The sequence below is a fragment of the Xyrauchen texanus genome, chromosome 26, assembly GCF_025860055.1.
Source record: "Xyrauchen texanus isolate HMW12.3.18 chromosome 26, RBS_HiC_50CHRs, whole genome shotgun sequence".
NCBI lineage: Eukaryota > Metazoa > Chordata > Actinopteri > Cypriniformes > Catostomidae > Xyrauchen > Xyrauchen texanus.
Genome location: NC_068301.1, coordinates 40,452,116 through 40,470,631, shown reverse-complemented (window position 1 = coordinate 40,470,631; position 18,516 = coordinate 40,452,116). Strand labels below are relative to the sequence as shown.

The 18,516-nt window shown below is 40.3% G+C and overlaps 1 long non-coding RNA gene across 2 annotated transcripts; it reads left to right on the top strand.

The window, feature by feature from the left end:
- Positions 1-220: 220 nt before the first annotated feature.
- On the top strand, positions 221-5,366 carry LOC127620154 (uncharacterized). Of its 2 annotated transcripts, none has more exons than XR_007967678.1 (3): positions 221-2,416; positions 4,586-4,899; positions 5,084-5,366. It is a non-coding gene; the product is annotated as an uncharacterized LOC127620154 (long non-coding RNA). The 2 variants fall into 2 exon arrangements; XR_007967677.1 differs by having other exon boundaries at positions 4,581-4,899.
- Positions 5,367-18,516: the final 13,150 nt, after the last annotated feature.

Below are 18,516 nucleotides of genomic sequence, written 5' to 3'. Positions count from 1 at the left end.
ATTTTATTAGCCCTATAAATCAATTTTAACAATTTAAATTATTGATATTATGAAATCACAACAAATATTAAATGTTCTTAAAATATCCCTTTTATAACACAAGGCTCTGTTTGTGGAATTCACATTCTATATGTTTTCAAATAAATATAGTTGTGTAAATGTTTGTAATATTCTAATTCCATTAAACTCAATGACCGTTTGACCTAGAGACATGCAACCAATTGTAAAACACTAGAATATGATTCTTCATATAGCACAAGACTTGTTTTTGGGAGAAAATGTTCAGTACTTTTTATACAGATTCAATTATCCCTATAAATCTATTAAACTCAAGGACCGTTTGACCTAGAGACATGAAACCAACTGCAAAACACTCTGAATACTATTCTTGATCAAGACTTGAATTTGTGAGTAAATATTCAGTACTTTTTATACAGATATTTGTATCCCTTTAAATCTATTCAGCTCAATGACCGTTTGACCTAGAGACACAAAACCAACTGTGACTGTTTTAGTAAGCAACTTATTCTCCCCTGTTCCCCTTTTCCCAACCTACAAAGTAAACATTGGCGTTAATGGGAGGGAGTACATCGTCTAGTCATGCTGACGGGAGTTTAGCGCCATGTTCCTTTGAGGAGTTTGGCTGAGCTGGTGAACGACGAGCAAGTCAAGCTACATTACTAACTCCATCAAGCATCTCCTTACGTCCTCCATTTCCTTTCCCAAATCTTGTTCTCTGATGAGGTTTGAAACCTTGTATTCCCTCTCACCTTCTTGTTTGGGTTTTCGTTCAAACTGTATCTTTCCTTTCGGCTGGTGAACGCTTTGCTGTTTTGGCCTGGCATGACCCTGGGGGTGTGTCTGGTTACCACCCCCCTAGTTCTGTTGTCCACCCTGCTGGAGGTGTGATTGCTGCCTCTGGGGTCCTGTTCTAGCATTCACATTAACATGAGGCATTCCGTTGATTTCAAGTGCTAGGTCTACATATTCTGAGGCTTGGATACCCAGGACTTGGGCATCGCCTTCGTGCCCTCGAGCAGGGTGCACGTGTGTCTCCCATGCCAGTTATGCGTACCTTCTGATTTCCTGCATGGTGGGGTTGCCCGTTCTGCAGTGCATCGTGACATCATATCGCACGCTCTCATGGAGTTTGTGAAGGAATAGAGACTTGAAAGCCTGTTCTTCCTCCAGACCTGGTGCGTTACGTCATTGGAAGTACGTGGTCCTCAGGCATCTGTAATACTCATGCAGAGGCTCATGCCTCTTCTGCGTGATGGCGAAAGCACTTAGGGTAGCAAAGGCTGCGTCAGCTCGGGTCCTAACGTGTGTCCTTGGGTTTCTCAGGGGCACATTTCTACGTGTTGTGCTAAAGAGGGGGCCCTCTTTAATGTCAGATGTTGTGCTGCACATTTCAGCTGCAATTACCTGATCTGGCTCTACTCTTAGCTGGGCAGCTTGAAGCTACCTGTGCAGGGTTTCGTTTTCCTCCTGCATCTGAGCATTATCTTCCTGTGCCCGGACTCTCTCAGCTTGGGTGCACCTAACTTCTTGGCGCAGGCTGAGATTTTCCCTCTGCACAGCTTGGTAGCTGTTCTGCAGCTGGCCAAGCTGGGCCTGGTGCTCTGCGGTTTGCAGTTGGGTTCTGCCATGATGAAGAAGGAACACTTGGCCTATAGTTCATCACAATGACTAATATTGTAGCTGTTAAGGTTATATCTCTTTTATACAGAGAGACGGAGGACAGCAGTGACCACATCTTGCAGTGTTGGATCGTCTGACCTCTGAGGAGCTTCAGCTCCCAACATGTGGGCTGATTGGTGACAAATGCTTGCAATACAGTGGCTCTGATAGTATGGTATATTTTCAATATTCAAATAAAATTATTAACAAGCATTATATAAACTAGAGATTTTTACACGTGACATAACCAATTGTAATGAGAAAAGAACATGTATGGAACATGCTCAGCCAACATATAGAGCAAACACAGACACTCATGATGTGCAGTATGGTCATTAAGCAAGAAGCTCATTATGGTTAATGACAAGAAGGTTAATTGTGTTATTATTACATTATTTTGTTTGTTTGAAATGTACACTTTCTAAAAATAAAAGTTAGGTTGCTAGGTTTCCACAATTTGAAAGTCAGATGGTCTAGGAAATAATGGTGGCAAGCTGAAATTATGTAAGATGCAAGTCCATTGGTTGGAGATAATCAGGTTGAGTGGTTTATGGACTTAGAAGTGTGAAACCGTGAAGGCAGAATTGACAACTAGCCTTCTCAGGTTTATTGGTTGCTCAATAAAAATTTACCTTTGACATCAGGAACCCCTGACTCCGGAATCAATGCCAGGAGGGTGGAGGAACAACGAACAGTGACTGCTGGCACGGATTGCACAAAAATCACCAAAACTGAGGTAAGTATTTTGCTTAGAATGTGTCCAAAATTCCCACAATTTGATGGTGGCACTATGTCTCAAAGCAGCACTGCTGAGAGAACGGGCATTGACAGATCATGCAGAAGTAGCATGATTACCCAGAAGTGGGTCCTCCCAGAAGTGGGATGTGAAAATCCTATATAGGTTGCCAGAAGTGACTTTGAGAAGTTTTGAAGTATTTAAAGCCTGGACTGTGTAGAGTTTACTGAGAAAATGATATATGTGTTGTGTTGAAATATGTGTGGAATTGACTGCATTGTATGTTTATTTGTGCTGCTGGTTTTAATTATATTGTGCTTGTGATGGCTGGGTTGCATGCTTTTGCTGATTGCACTAAATTGTGTTGTGTATGCAAGTGTAAAGTTGAGTGTGTTGTAATATAAAGAAACAGGTATATTAGATGCTGTACTCAATAAATAAATAATGGGTAATGGAAAAATTGAGAAAGAAGTTAGAAAATATACCCCCAAGAACTAAAACTGTTCCAAGAAATTGGCTCCATTGACTATTTGGTCATCTTCCAAATTGTAGCTGGTGTGATCCAGATAAAGAAACACAATTGTTGATGAAGAAATAAAAAGCGCCTGTTTCTTGACTCCTCTCATTCTCTCTAAAGACTAATTGTGTGATGTGCTGTCCCTAAGAGAGAGAGCGAGGGAGGGGCTGAACAAGCTGAGAAAGAAGAGCAGAGAGACTAATTAGTGTGTGTGTGTGTGTGTGTGTGTGTGTGTGGGCAGGGAAAATTATGGCAAAAAAGATAAGCATAGAAGAATTTATTTTCTTTCCAGTGTCCCTCAAACAAGGAAAATGCAGACAGATTATGAGAGAGAAGTCTGCATGAGAGAGAAGACAAGATGAGGTAGTAGAAGAATTGGAAAAGAGACAAGAGGGATTAGCCATAATTTTTGGAGAGAATTTGAATATGTAGACTTTACAGGAGAATGAAAAGAATTGACAGAACAAAAGAAGAAAGAACTACTGAAAAAACTGACCAAGATCAAAAACCTGAGGGAAATAGAATATGCATGGCCTTGGGTGGATTGGCCAGCCATAGTGAATCGACATTTAACCATTGAGCCATTGGTAAAACAGCTGGAGGGACTTTACATGTTAAGCCCAACCCAATTGGTACAAATGAGAGTAGAGTCAAAAATACCCATCGACTTAGTGTATATTCCTTATCTCAAATGTGAAATTCACTATTACAGAATTCTCCCAACAGAAAAACCAGGAGAGGGAGGAGCATCTGTCCTGAAGAACGTTTTCCTTAATGTCAGTTCAGACATATGGCCAGTGAAGTGCGAAAGTAGGGTGTTTTTTAGCAGAAACAGCAATGGAGAAATAATGCCAGTCTACACAACAAATGGGACAATAAGGAGATTGGATGTAGAAATTAGCATGAGAAATTCAGAACAGATACGACACGTGTGGGTGGAAATATACAGAGCCAGGAGATGATAAACATGAAATAAAATATTTCGCAAACTACTTTTGAAAAGAATAAGTGATACTTAAAAATCGACTGTTGTAAATGTTGAGTGATTTGAGCAAAAATAAAAAGGCAGGAAAAGAGGAAAGAGAGGGAGGGGGATATTAAATAAATACAAGAGAGGAAACACTAATTGACTTCCTTGAGCCTTTTCATCTAGAATACTGTAACAGAACTGAATTAAATGTTTATATGGAACTATGGGGAGGGTATCAAGTAGAATTAACTCAGTTTCTCACTTTTATGCATTGGGGAGGAGCAGTAACTGCCACAGGCTGATGGTTTGCTGTAGGGATAGCCGATACCACTTATGCCAAAATATTCAAGTCCAATATCGTCGATACTGATACCAATACGATACTTCTGTTAAATAATTTTTTTGAGATTACTCTTGATAAAATGGGTAATTTAAAATAATAATTTTAGTCATTATTCAAGTAATAATTTTTTTGCCTAAACAGAAAATGATTAGACTTGTATTTTGTTTACCCTTAAAAAAATGTACCATTTCACTATGGTAATACAGTATAGTTTAACCATGGTATGTAGTTAAACCATAGTTACCACACAATTAACCATAGTTACTACTACAATATTACTGTAGTAAATTAATGGGTTCAATGGTATAGTAACTTAAATATGTATTTGTGGTAGGGCAGAGGGCGGGTCCACCTGGAGTGGTAAGGGCCGCTGCCAGGGGCGGAGGAGTCCCCTACCGGCCGCTGAAATGCGGCGGGGTCTGAGACCGCCAACCGCGAGTGGGGAGGGGCTCGCTGCCAACCGCCTGGAGCGGGAGAACCACTGCCAGGGGCAGGGGAGACACCCCTTCTGTTCCCCGAGAACGCGGCGGGGCGTTCCGTCCGCCAGGGGCTGCAGGACTGCCTCCGATCTGCCTGGAGAGGTGTGGCTGTCGACCGTTAGAGGGTGGAGGAGTGGCCGAGGAACAAGCTATAGCGTATCGGAGAACTGGCGAGTAAGTGTTTTTTTTTTGTCATCTCTCTCTCCTCTCTCTCTCACTGCCGATCCACGTCGGCCTTTTCCCTCTTGTTTAAATTTGACAGTGTTTTTTGGGGGGGTATTACACTGTTACAGGAAGTACCCCCTCCCCCCCATTTTATTATTTCTGTTTCCCTCCCCTTGTCCCCTCCCTCATCCAGGTAGATGGGGATGACCTGCCGGCAGACGGAGCGACAGGCACGCCCCTCCCCAGGGAAAGGGGGGGGGGTGTACGTCATGCCTGGGGCTCCCCAGCCTGAGAGAACGAGGGAGGAATGTGGCAGTGCGGAGGGCGGGGCCGGGTCATGATTCTACACACCCGGTCACCTTATCAGGCAAATCAAGCCTCCGAGAGGGACAAAGGCTGACTGCAGAGGATGGTGCGAGAGAGCGAGATTGTTTACTGACATGTCCGTCCTGTGTGTGTGTGTGTGTGTGTGTGTGTGTGTGTGTGTGTGTGTGTGTTTGTCTTTTGGTTAAGTTTATCATTAAAATATTATTTATATTGCCAAGCCAGTTCTCGCCTCCTCCTTTCCATTGAACTGCTTTACAGTATTTAAATTAATAGGTGTCATTATTGTTCCTTTTAATATGCTACTATGAAAACTTTTCCTGCAGAAAGTCCAGAACTGAAGCAATCTTGCAGTTAACTGGATTTGCATTATGTGCACTGCACCATCTTTCAAAGACACCCCATTTATTGGCGTAACTTCTTCTAGTAGAGGGAGCCCTAGCACTTAGAATGGTCTCGATAACTTCAGGTGAAAGCCCAGTGTCCCTCAGTTGGTACCCTTCAGGGGCCAAACATGAAGGTTCCACAGCTCGGGCCGGGGTTTAAATATTGTCCCCTGTGCCTGAGACAGAAGGAGGAGAGACATTATCTCTGAGAACATACCCTGTTTGGCCAGCGCGGCGCTATCAGTAAGAGGCAGGACCCTTGCTGGCGAAAAATCTCACCCAGATTTGTTCCACTACCTCGGGGTGGAGTTTCCACTCCCCCATCGGTATTTTCTGTCTGGACACTAAACCTGCTTCCACATTCAGGCATCCAGGTGATATAAACTGCCATGACTGACAGGAGCTTGCCCTGGGCCAAAAGGAGAATCTGACGTGCCAGAATGTTCAGCTGGCCTGAACGTAGACCACCTTGATGATTTATGTAAGAGACTGCTGCTGTTTTGTCCACCCACACCAGGACATGGCAGCCTCTCAAATGCTGGAGGAAGTATTTCAGGGCCAGAAATACAGCCATCAACAAGAGGCAGTTGATGTGCCAATCGAGCTGATGATCCTCCCATTCCCCTTGAGCTGGACAACCACTTAAGACCGCTCCCCAGCCCGTCAGGGAGGCGTTTGTCCTTAACAACTTGTGACGGCAAGATGCACCTAGAGTGGGACCCAAAGTAAGGAACCGGGGTCTGAACCACATAGAAAGGGTACGAAGCGTGTGGCGCGTAACCATTATTAGCCTTAGGGGACTGGCCTTTGGATGAAATCCCCTGGCTTTGAGCCACAACTGAAACGGTCTTATGTGCAGAAGGCCCACAGGGATCACCGAGGATGCAGATGCCATGAGACCAAGTATTCATTGATACTGACGAACAGTGCAACCTTGGCCTAGCCTGACTTTGCTCAGGGTGTTCTGGTTGGACATGATTCGAGCGGGAGACAATTGTGCCCGCATCGTGATCGAATTCCATACAACGACCAGATAGGTAATTCCCTGAGTAGGAGAGAGAACGCTCTTTTTGTCATTGAGTCTCAGACCCAGAGAAACCAGATGAGCTAAGTCTGTTTGGAAATATTTGAACTGAAATATCCAAAGGTGTCCTGCGCCAATTAGAAGTGACTATTCAGAGTCACATGGTCAACTGGGCTGTCTTTTCCGACAGTTGTGTTATGGTCCTTTGTTTCAGACTCTTACAAATTTCCCGCTCAAAAATAGTGCATATTTAATCATGTGCTTTTATATCTTGAGGATGGTACAAGAGACATGATATTCGTTGTCATCAGCTTTCGCTGCATATGCCAGCAAACGCTTACATACTAAACATGAAATGTTTTTATGGATGTTATATGTGTAGGTAACAAAACATGAAAATCCCTGAATGCAAAATCATATTGGTCTTACCCATCATTGCATTTTATCAAGTTAAGCCTTATAGTTACCATTCTTAGTATAATGAGATGAATCATACAAAATTAAAGATTATATTTATCAATTATAGGAGATTCCACATCGCTACACACATTTTAAAGAGGTCCATCAGTCTATAATTATTAATTTGTCAGGTACAAACATTACCACAGTTCAAATAGATTTTCAGCATTATCTAGCAAGGCTAGATTATGATGAAATGTCTTAGAGTTGTGCAAATCTGATGGTCCTTGTAACCTTACACAGAAAATTCTGCTTTAACTCTGTGTGGAAGAGTTATATAACGGATACATTTCTTATTTGCACAAGGCAACTGAATGCTCTATGAATTCATGGTGGCTCGTGAACGAAAAGCATAAGGACTCAATCCTGATATAATGCCCTTGACTTTCTTACTAGCTAAATGGAATTAGCTTTAGCATTTTGCCTATTTGAGTGTGTCCTATTGTAATGTGTAAGTTACATAACCAATGTTGAGTGGTTAGGGTGACCTTATATTGCTAAATTACGGCACATGCTCTCTGTTGCTGATGCCGAAAAACTAATGAATGCATTCATGACCTCAAGAATAGATTAATGTAATGCATTATTTGGACGATGTCCAGCAAAAAATAAATAAATAAACTTCAATTGGTTCAAAATGCAGCAGCCAGAGTGCTAACGATAACCAAGAAATATGATCACATTAGCCCCATTTTATAATCGTTACATTGGCTACCTGTTAAATTCCGTATTAATTTAAAAATTCTGTTAACTACATACAAAGCTTTGAATGGTCTAGCTCTGCAGTACTTAAGTGACCTTCTACCATGCTATATTCCATCACGTTCATTACGATCCCAAAATTCTGGCCTGTTAATAGTTCCTAGAATATCAAAATCCACAAAAGGAGGAAGATCCTTTTCATATTTGGCTCCTAAACTATGGAATAGTCTCCCTAACACTGTTCGGGACTCAGACACACTCACTCAGTTTAAGTCTAGACTAAAGACTCATCTATTTAGCTAGGCATACACAGTCTGCCGGAACCAGAAACCAGAAACATTGATCATGATTTATATCTCTGCAATAAATTGAATGGCATCTATGCTTATATTATTTAATTAGTTTCCCTGTCTCAACCTCGGGACTCCTATCCTGAGGTCACCAGAACCGGCTGGATCCAGCACCATTCCTGCTTCGTGTTGGACTCCACTGCTACGTGTCGCCTTGATGACTAAATGCAGCCGGTGCCAGCCAAACATCACTTCAGTCTATTATGATGGACTTCAGAGGATGAACTGATGCCAACTCCAACCAAAAGACATGGGATGCTTTATATGTCATTGTCTGAACCTTGGATTTAGGATGGACCACACCGAACCTCACCGAAATTACCGGCCAGGTTGAATTGCTTTTCACATCCCTGATCTCTGCCTACATCACCTCATCTTGAAATAGAATGCGTAGACTAACAATTGCCAACAAAAGCCTTCATCAGCCAATTAACAAGGACAATTGCATCTATGTGAACTTCTGCTGTTAATCCAGGATGGACTTCAAAGACATTGGTCATTAATCTTACAGTTCAAACAAAATCGATGTTTAAACACTGATCCTTAACACTTAGTTTAATAATTTTAAACCATGACTTTAACTATACATAAGTAATATTTACATTATATTCATGATGTTAGCCAGAGGGGAACTGGTTTCCACAGTGAGTCTGGTTTCTCCCAAGGTTATTTTTCTCCATTAATCAACATCTTATGGAGTTTTGTGTTCCTTGCCACAGTCGCTTTCAGCTGCTCACTGGGGTTATTAATACAATTATTATTTAATTAATAATTTTTAAACACGATAAACAATTGTATTTTATCTAATTACACAATGATGGTTCATCAACATTATAGACATTAGTTTTATCGTCTGTTAATGCCTGATCTTCTGTAAAGCTGCTTTGAAAAGATGTGTGTTGTGAAAGGCGCTATACAAAATAAAATTTACTTGACTTATATGTTCTAGTAGTAGGTAGGATTTCTGAGTACCTACAGTATAAGTAATGTGAGTGCCTTATCTAGGAGAAACTAGTTGGTTATGGACTGTTTCAACCTTCGTCAAACTGTTTTAAACTACCCCCTTTTCTGGTCTTGGAGCTTGTTTGTGTCGACTTGGTTTCGGCGGACCATTTGGAGATTGCCGCTTTGTGTCTTGGCTAATCTGGATCCTCTAGGTGACTTGTGGGTGCTGATGAAGCCACAGTTCATTGAAGTCTTTTACACAGCTATTGAGGTGTGTATATAACTCGTCATGAGCTGTTGTATGACTGAGTTTCTGTCATGTTGGATTAAGATGTGTTTGAGGCTAATGGCTGAGTTTTCAGTCCATAAGCTGGTGCCGTGTCAGTCACTTCTGTGCCTGGCGCCTGTATTCCTGTCGTTGAGTGTGACAGGAGTATGAAAGGTCTTTATGGTCGGTCTTGTGTGGATTCTGCTTGAAGTATGTTGTGAGTAGCTTCAGCAGTTCTGGTGAGTTTTCTGCAGGTGGCTCATCTGGTTTGTGAGTAGGCTTTGTTCTGTGTTCATGTGCAGGCTCAGATCTGTGTCTGTCTGCACAATGTTGCAATGGATTTCATCGTCAGTTGCCTTTAAGTGTCCATTTGGGTTCCCATGTCATCCTTTCATTTGGACTGTTGGAGGGTCGTAGTCTGTTTCACGGTTTCTCCCAGTGGTTGGACATGCATATGGGTCTGGCACTGATGTGGGGGGTCACGCTCTTGAATGCCACATGCTTTACTTCGCTCTTTACTGAAGAAACTGGCTTTGCGATGATGCCACATAGTTGTTGAGCTGTCATCGTGCGAGGACAGGCAGTGACTCCTAGATGTTATCTCAACGTGGGATGCAGGTTTCAGCGGAAGATGGTTTTGAAATCAGTTCTTCTTCCATCTCAGGTTTGTTTAGAGACTGGAAGTAGTCTTGACATAGTCTACGGTAGTAGGCTTGTATAGTTTCGTTTCATCCCTGTTTGATGTTCAGGGTGGTAAACAGCTCTTGTCCTGACTCTGGGTCTGAAAATTCTTTAACCAGGTATTCTCTCAGACGTTGGTAGTCAGACTTTTTGTGGTTAGATTGTCTGTCAAGAAACCTTTTTACCTCATAGCAGGATGTCATAGTAGGTATAAAGTGTCTCTGTTAGTCATCTGAGGCCTCATATTTAGGTGGAAGTCTATGTCACGCAGGTAAAAATGGATCTTGTGACCCTCAGCAGGGTGTGAACTTGTCAATGTTCCTTGCCACCTTGTTGAGGTCCTTAAGATCCATTCAACGTACTGCTTCAGGGTTCATTGGGATGTTTACCCTTTCACTGCAGTTGTGGGTTGCTGCTTTGTAGACCAGGGGTGCTGCTGTGGGATGCCCGTCCATCTTAAACTGTCACCTTAACTCGTAAGAGTGTTTCAACTCACCTCTGACCATGTCGATCTCATCTTGGGTGAGGTCAAGTTGCTGGGTCAGGGTTGTCATTTGTAGTGTCCAGATGGCATTCCAAGGTCTTGTTTCGAGAATTCATCCATTTCCAATCAAACATGACCTTTTCCAGTTGCGCCTCGGTGTGCTGGAGTTTCTTTTCCAGGTCCTCTTGGGCGGCTTTAGCCTGCTGCTTTCTGTGCTTGGCAGCTGTCAGGGCTTCCTGGGGCCATTTGATTTCTCTCGTCGACACTTGTTCCAATTGTTTGGACACCTTACTAGTTAGCTGTAGACAGCTTCTAGGTGGTCTATGCGGCACATGGCATGTGTTAGCACCTTTTGGGTCTGTTTGGACTGCAGCTTTAGGTCGCGTATGTCCTGTGTCAGATGGGTGGCATCGATCTGATTCATCTGGCCATGAGGTTGTGGGACAGGTAGTTGGTGACTTTCCCCAGCATGTCACTCACTATTGCCTTTAAGTCTTTCCAGTGCCACATGTTGACACACTGTAGTGGAAGACTAGGGAGAGAGAGCTGACACAGATTTACACAGGGTTAAGGGCCTAAGTGTAGTGTCACAGCTAGATGTTGGCTTCAATATGTGTGGACACAAATGAAGGGTAGTAACAGATGAAGGTTGTTTTCAGTGCATGTGAACAAATAGTGAAGTGTAATTAAATGTTTCTTTCTTTTCAATCTGGCAGGATTGACACCATAAACCTGTTTATGTGGTACAGTTGAATTGTTGGTGACGGTTACCTGGTGCTTCTCCCTGCAATTAATTTCCAGACATGGCTGCGTTTGTATACTGGAATTTGGATTACGTTGATAAACACAAAGGAAATAGTTGCGTGAGGTTCAGACTAGGGAGAACACACAAAATTTGGTTAATGATTTGACATTTCAAGATGACTCTTATTGATGACAAATATTTTAACCAGGGTTATTTGTGGTTCGACAGGCTTTGTCTCTAGACTGTAAACAGGGATAGAAAAGTTAGAGGGAGACAGAGATTTGAAAATGTAATGGAAAATCAACAAAGACTAAATAAGTAAAATCCACAAATAAATATTCTGTCGTTATGCTTAATAGCAATAACAGGGATCCTGTTTGAGGTTTGGTGCTCGTTGATCGTGTAATAGAATTTTATTGGAGGGATTTAATCAATTTAAAATTCCACAATGGGGAAGTTTAGTTCTGTATTGTCAGGAGATTGAGTCGATTATATCTAAAGTGGAGGACCCTTCCACGTAGAACAGAATCACTCAGTACCCAACACACATGTGAAATACAGTGGTGGACAGTAACGAAGTAAATGTAATTCGTTACTGTACTTAAGTAGCTTTTTTGCGTATCTGTACTTTACTGAAGTATTTAAATTTGGGGAGACTTTTACTTTAACTCCACTACATTTCAAAGTCAAATATCTTACTTTTTACTCTACTACATTTTCAAAATCAGTCGTTCCTTTTTATTTATGAGTGGATAAAAACGTAACTGTTCAAACGAGCCACCAATCACAGTACAGCGTGCGCGCTTTGTTTTGAACTTGCCTTGGCGGCATCTACTAAGCACGAACCAGGGTGCGTTTCCCAAAAGCATCGTTAGCCAACTATGGTCGCAAGTTCCGTCGTTATCATCATAGTTCAACGAGTCAGTGTTTCCCGAAACCATCGTTCCAACGAACATTCGCAAACAGCATCGCAGAATTGTGTGGTTGGAACAACAGCTCTCGACCTGTGGTTAGAAGCAGAGTTTCTTGTTATTATAACATGTGGGCTTAAATTATTATCTTGAGCCAAAAATGACATTCAGTACAATCAGAATCTTTTATTTAGAAGACATACAAATGTCCTTTATGTCTTTTAGTTTGTCAATAGATTTAAAGCACCGTTTTTGAAGAGTGTGCATGTGTGAACGTGCTCTAGTGCGTAAGAACGAGCCTATGATTGAATCTGGAAATAAAGCAAATAACTGAGAAAAATATGAGATAGTCCTCAGATGACATGTCCGTAATTTATAGCAAAACATCTAGCATTAATTCGATCGCAAACAGATTAATTAAAAGTAGTTTTTACTCCACCACATGTGTGACATCATTAACCAACGTGGTTGAACAACCAATTTGCGACAATACGGTTTCGGAAACAGTCGTGACTAGCAAGTTGATTTCTTCAACAGTGCATCATACTACGGTAGTGGAGCAGCAAGTTACGTCGTTGTATGCGGAAACGCACCCCAGAGCCGTTAAATATGAGAGTTGCGAACATAGACAGTTGCGACAGTGATCTCGCCGCCCGTGTCACGTGATTCGTGTAGCTCTCAATAGTTCCAAACAAATTGGGTTGCCAATGATTTTAAGCGTGGCAGAGAGCAGCAGCTATTATTGCAGCAATTATCGGTAAATATTGACGCATAATGTACATTGCTTATTATGTTGACACTAAAATGACTTGCATATAATAGCATTTTTTTCTGGGGAGTAGCAGAAACACTGCATTAATACGTTTTTGTGTTTAATTTTGGAGGGAAATTGGCTGCTCCCATAACATAGAATATATATATATATATATATATATATATATATATATATATATATATATATATCTATGTATGTGTGTCTTGTAGCGTGTGTGTGTATATATATATATGTGTGTGTGTGTGTATATATATATATATATATATATATATATATATATTTAATGGCGTTGTGCAGGTTTATGTGAATGTATCATAACATTAGGATGTTAATAATTATGACCATAGACACTTGAGAAAAATATATACAGTAAATACTGTAAATGTATTATAACTTATGGGAACAGTCCCCTTCCCTCCAAAATGAAACACACAAAAAATTTCATGTAGACTGAGTTAAGCAAGAGTCTTGTGACAAATTATAATAGGACATTATGGCCATAAAAAAATCATAGTACTTGGATACTTAAGTACATTTGAAGGCAAATACTTTTGTACTTTTACTCAAGTGAATGTTTAAAGGCAGCACTTCTACTTTTCCTTGAGTAATATTTTACCTTGAGTATCTTTACTTTAACTCAAGTACATGGTATGTGTACTTCGTCCACCACTGGTGAAATACAATGAAAACAGCCAATAAGAAATTTAAATAAACTGGAAATTAATGGGTGGTAGATAATAACAAGAATGATAGGCAGCTGTAAGTTTCAGTAAACATAGCCTACACTGTTTCAGACTTATTATTATCAGGTAGTTCAGCTTAGATAAGAAATTGATAAGTGAAAATAAAATAAATGTGAAGGAAAGTTCTATTTTAATCAGCTCTCCAAACTCTCCAAATTGCTTATTGAGAGACAGTCATTTGTATAATGAGATAATAAAGAGGGTGAAAAATTGAATAAAATGCATGAGGGGGAGAAGTTTAAAGTTTGAGATAAGGTGTTAAATTGCTTATCTGTATTCATCTGTTACAGGCTGCTGAATGCTAATCGCAAGCTTTTGGTGCTAGGGTTGTTATAGTCTTTCAATGAAGATTGCTAACTTGTTATGTTATGTAACTTGCTGTGGTATGCTATTAGCTTTAGCGGTGTTTTGCTAATAGCTTAGCTGCACTTTGTTTACAATGAGCATCGGCAGGTTGCGCATGTGCTGTAAGTTGCCCCAGAAGAGTCTTTAGGACTTTCCGTGAACTTTCGTCATCATAGCAGCACACACTGGTGAATTTTGTTCTTGATTCAACACAAATAAACAGTAAACTTAGCAGTTTGCAGCGTGGTAGTATCACTCTAGTTCTTTTAAAGAGCAATTCCAGCAATGCAGTTCTAGACAACTCACATGATCATTTAATGGAGTGGCGCTTGTACTTTAAAATGATGCACATTACACAAGTTATTTCCAAATTCGCTCAGAGAGCAGACACAAAAATATGAACATCAACTTCAACGATTAACCACAGACATTTACAAATAGTCTAGTTGAATGCACTGGAACATAGCAATGTCAACAAACTTAAACACGGCCATTCAGAAAGAGATAGAGGAACATCGCTCATATCTTTTCTTACCTCACTTGTGGGGGATATTTCAAATGTCAAACTCCTTTCATGGAGTCTTAGTTTAACTGGAACTTTATTCCATAGAGTGTCTGTGTTTCATCAGATTGTTCAGTTATATTTTTGTGCTCTTTTCATGAGCGCTGAAGGCGGCGTTTACCCAAACTTAGTGGGGTGTATCCAAACTATGTGCACTTAACCAATGAATGGTTAAACAGCCTGGGTCTACCTGAGGAACAACCAAGAGACCTGAACATACCTGATGAAGAAACAGATCATATGTATCCAACTAAACAACAATGCCTCAGTGATGCAGATATACCCAGCAAATATCTGACAAAACAGTTTCCAATTTTAATCAAAGGAACACAAGGACAGTATATACCATGGGCTAATCAAGACCTTGATGGACGGATAGCCTGCCTTCCAGACATCCATGAGGTGGCTGGAAAATGGATCAGAGTAGTGGAAGAAGAAATGACAGGAAAAATTCTAGCTATTGGAGATATCAATGCCCTGCTAGCTAAATGTCTGGGGGGATCTAAGATGAATTAGATCCTCGATGTAGTGATATATATATATATATATATATATATATATATATATATATATATATATATATATATATAAAATAAAAAAATATTCAGATAATTAAAATGCTTTACATTCTTGTAGCAGAAGAGTTCACCATTGATAAAACAATATAAAAGTAGCTTTAGAATACAATGCATTGTTTATTACCATATTATTGATCATAAATCAATCATTGGCACACAGTTCACAGCAATCCATTTCACAAGTGAATTTGTCAATCAGTTGGAGATTTATTATGAGGGTTTGTTTAAGAACCGTCAATGTACACCTGCGTCAGACATTTGTTTTTATTTTTTAGAAACAAGCCAGGGGTATACATAGGGTGACCACCAGGGTATTGCTCTGTTGCAGGTCAGCAGACCTGATTTTGGGGGACAAGTGGGAGAGATAACGTACTATTGAATACTAGGTGAATAAATATTGATTTTATATTAGATGTATTTTTGCAGTGATGTTAAATGTTAATGACGGCGCAGTGAACGTCACTCAGTTTGGCATAAGGTCTACGATACAAACTCATTTTAACAGCTCAGACCTACTCAATGTAAATATAATGAAGTGAAAATAATAATCGAATCGTTAAAAAGCACATTTCCAAATAAGCACATCAATTCCATTATTAAAGACTAGAACGATTAAATGCGATCTTACCAGATTTAATGCATCTTGAATTACTTTTTTTGTCTGATCTGGCTGCTTCGAGTAGGGCCTTCTCATTCATTATGACTGTAGAACTCCTGGCAGGTGTAGGTGTTCACTTTCACCAGGAGTTCACTTTTGATGAGGTCCACAGATCTCTCCACAAACGCGTTGGTGACAGAAATGCTCAAAGCCAAAGATATCAGAGCTGTCATGTTTGGGGCACTGAACTGCTTCAGCAGAGCTGTCCGTGAAACTTCGGTGGCATACCCTGCACTCTCCTTTTTTTAGGGTCACCTGTAACTGGTTTTAACCATGTATATTGTCTCCAATTCTTTATTAAACGATCAAAGACACTTTTTCTTCTCGGGAGCTCCGGATAGACCCATTTTTCTGTTGCAGTTTTCCAGTGTTTTCCCGCTCTGGCAAGAAAAAAAGTGTTTTCTTATTAACTTTTTTTTTTTTATATAGTGATTTTGTAATTAAAGGACGATTAAATAAAATGATGCCGAAATAATAATAAAGATAAAAAATTATACATGCAAAATTTAAATGCGGGACACTTGCAGGACTCGCAGGACGCGGGATAAAGCAAAATGCGGGGACAGGTGGTCACCCTAAAATACGACCTGCGTCAGACATGCTTGTGTAGCGTCTCTGGTGTGTTGCATCATAAAAATAAAACGTTTAGGTCACTGTGTCAAGTTAAATATAGTTTAATACTCAATCTTTAAACACATCCCTTAGTTTGCATTTGAACCCTTAGTAACGCATATCTGTGTTGTTTCTTCACTGTATAAACTGTGTGTTGCTCACACAGCTGACATTTCACTTACTGCCCTATGGAGTATACAGGTGGTACTGCGATTAAATGCGTTAATTATTTTAACGCGATATTTTTTTATAATTAATCGCGCGTTATTACATGTTAACTCGACAGCCCTAATATAAATGTAAAACAATGTGGTATGTATGATTTACAAGCTGTTTTTCTGGTATTGATAGTAATAACACACACACACACACACACAGTACTCACATAGAGGAATTGGGTCACTCTGTTTGTGTCTACAAGTGTTGAACATCCTAAATATTTTCAGAAAATAAAGCTTAAGTAGCAAGGAGACAAGATATAGTACCATGTGTCTGTTACATTAAATGCTGAGTTTAGTTACAAAAAACCTCACATTTACAAAAAAATACATAAAATAATTTCACACAGTACTTACAAAGAGGAAAGAATTTACAAGTGTTTATAAGTGTTGAACATCTCCTGGCAGCTCTGGCTCACTGTCTTTCTCAGAACAAGAGTGTCATCCCTTGATACATCTTTTTACAACACAAGAAAAATTTGTGTATAATCACAATATAAATGCCACAGCCATCAACAACAAGAACACACATGAACCAACATTTTAAACATCCAGACCTGTATGACTGACTTTCTTCTGCTGAACACAAAATACTATATTTTGAAGCATGCTGGTAACAGTTTTGGTTCCCAATCACTTCCATAGTACATAAAAAAAAAAATTGAAGTCAACGGGAACCCAAAACTATTTGGTTACCAACATGCTTCAAAAGTATGACCTGCAGAAGAAGGTCATACAGGTTTGAAATGGCATGAGGGTGAGTAAATGATTATTATATTATTTTTGGGTGAACTATCCTTTTAATCTGACAAAATCATCTCAACGTAAATTCCTGAACTTGGCATGTGACTGACTGCCTGTGTCTGGTAGATACTCTGACCTGTTGGTGGTCCTGAAGTCTGACCACACTGACTCTGACTAGCCTCAGCTAGGGAGCTGCTCTGGGGTCCAGTGGTGATGCAAGGGCTGGGGTCTGTTTGTACCTGATCTGCCTGTTTGTGCTTCTTTAAAAAGAACTCTCCCTTTAAAAATATATCTCTCCCTTTCTTTTCATGTTTAATTGATCCTGTGCAAAAATATGACAGCCTATGGTTACATCTAATCATCCAATTACCAACATTTTTATCTTAATTACAAATCCTCATTTTCATAACTAACTGAGTTACCAGTTTGATCATTTTAACGCGTTATTTTTTGCCCTCCTCTGAACTGAAGTAACTGAACTAGCTAATCGATTTCAAACTGCTAAATGTTTACTCGCTGAAGCTGTATCCTACTTCCACACATTAGCTAAACATTTGTTTACTGTAACTTCCATACTGCACGATATATGCATGTATTACTAGCGCAGATGTAATCGTAAGGATAGTTATGCTAAATTGCGAAACGATCTCTCTAATCTGATTAACCTGTAGCCTATTGGAGCCTTATTAACTCACACAGCATCTCATAAAATGTATTCAGCAAACAAACATGATGTTAAACCTTAACTTACTTCAAATATGACGTTTTCTTATTCTTCTGTATCTTACAACTATATTCTCTCGTCCTCGGCTCGTCCTCCATTTGAAAACTGTGTGCGCCCCTTGTCTGTCTCCTCCTGCATTCTTCATAACAGAACGAATGACCCACAAATGGATCTAGCGGTTCAACAGGCAAACTACCAACTTCTCTGCCTAAAGCAAGAGGACCGTCCAGTGGAAGACCACATCCGCGACTTCCTCAACCTGGCGAATATCTCAGACTTCCCGGACTCATCCCTGGTGGTCTTCTTCAGGGGCAACTTACGTAGTTCGCTGCAGGAGCTGTTGCCACCGGCAACACGCGGCTGGACCCTCCGTGACTTCATGGAGGCG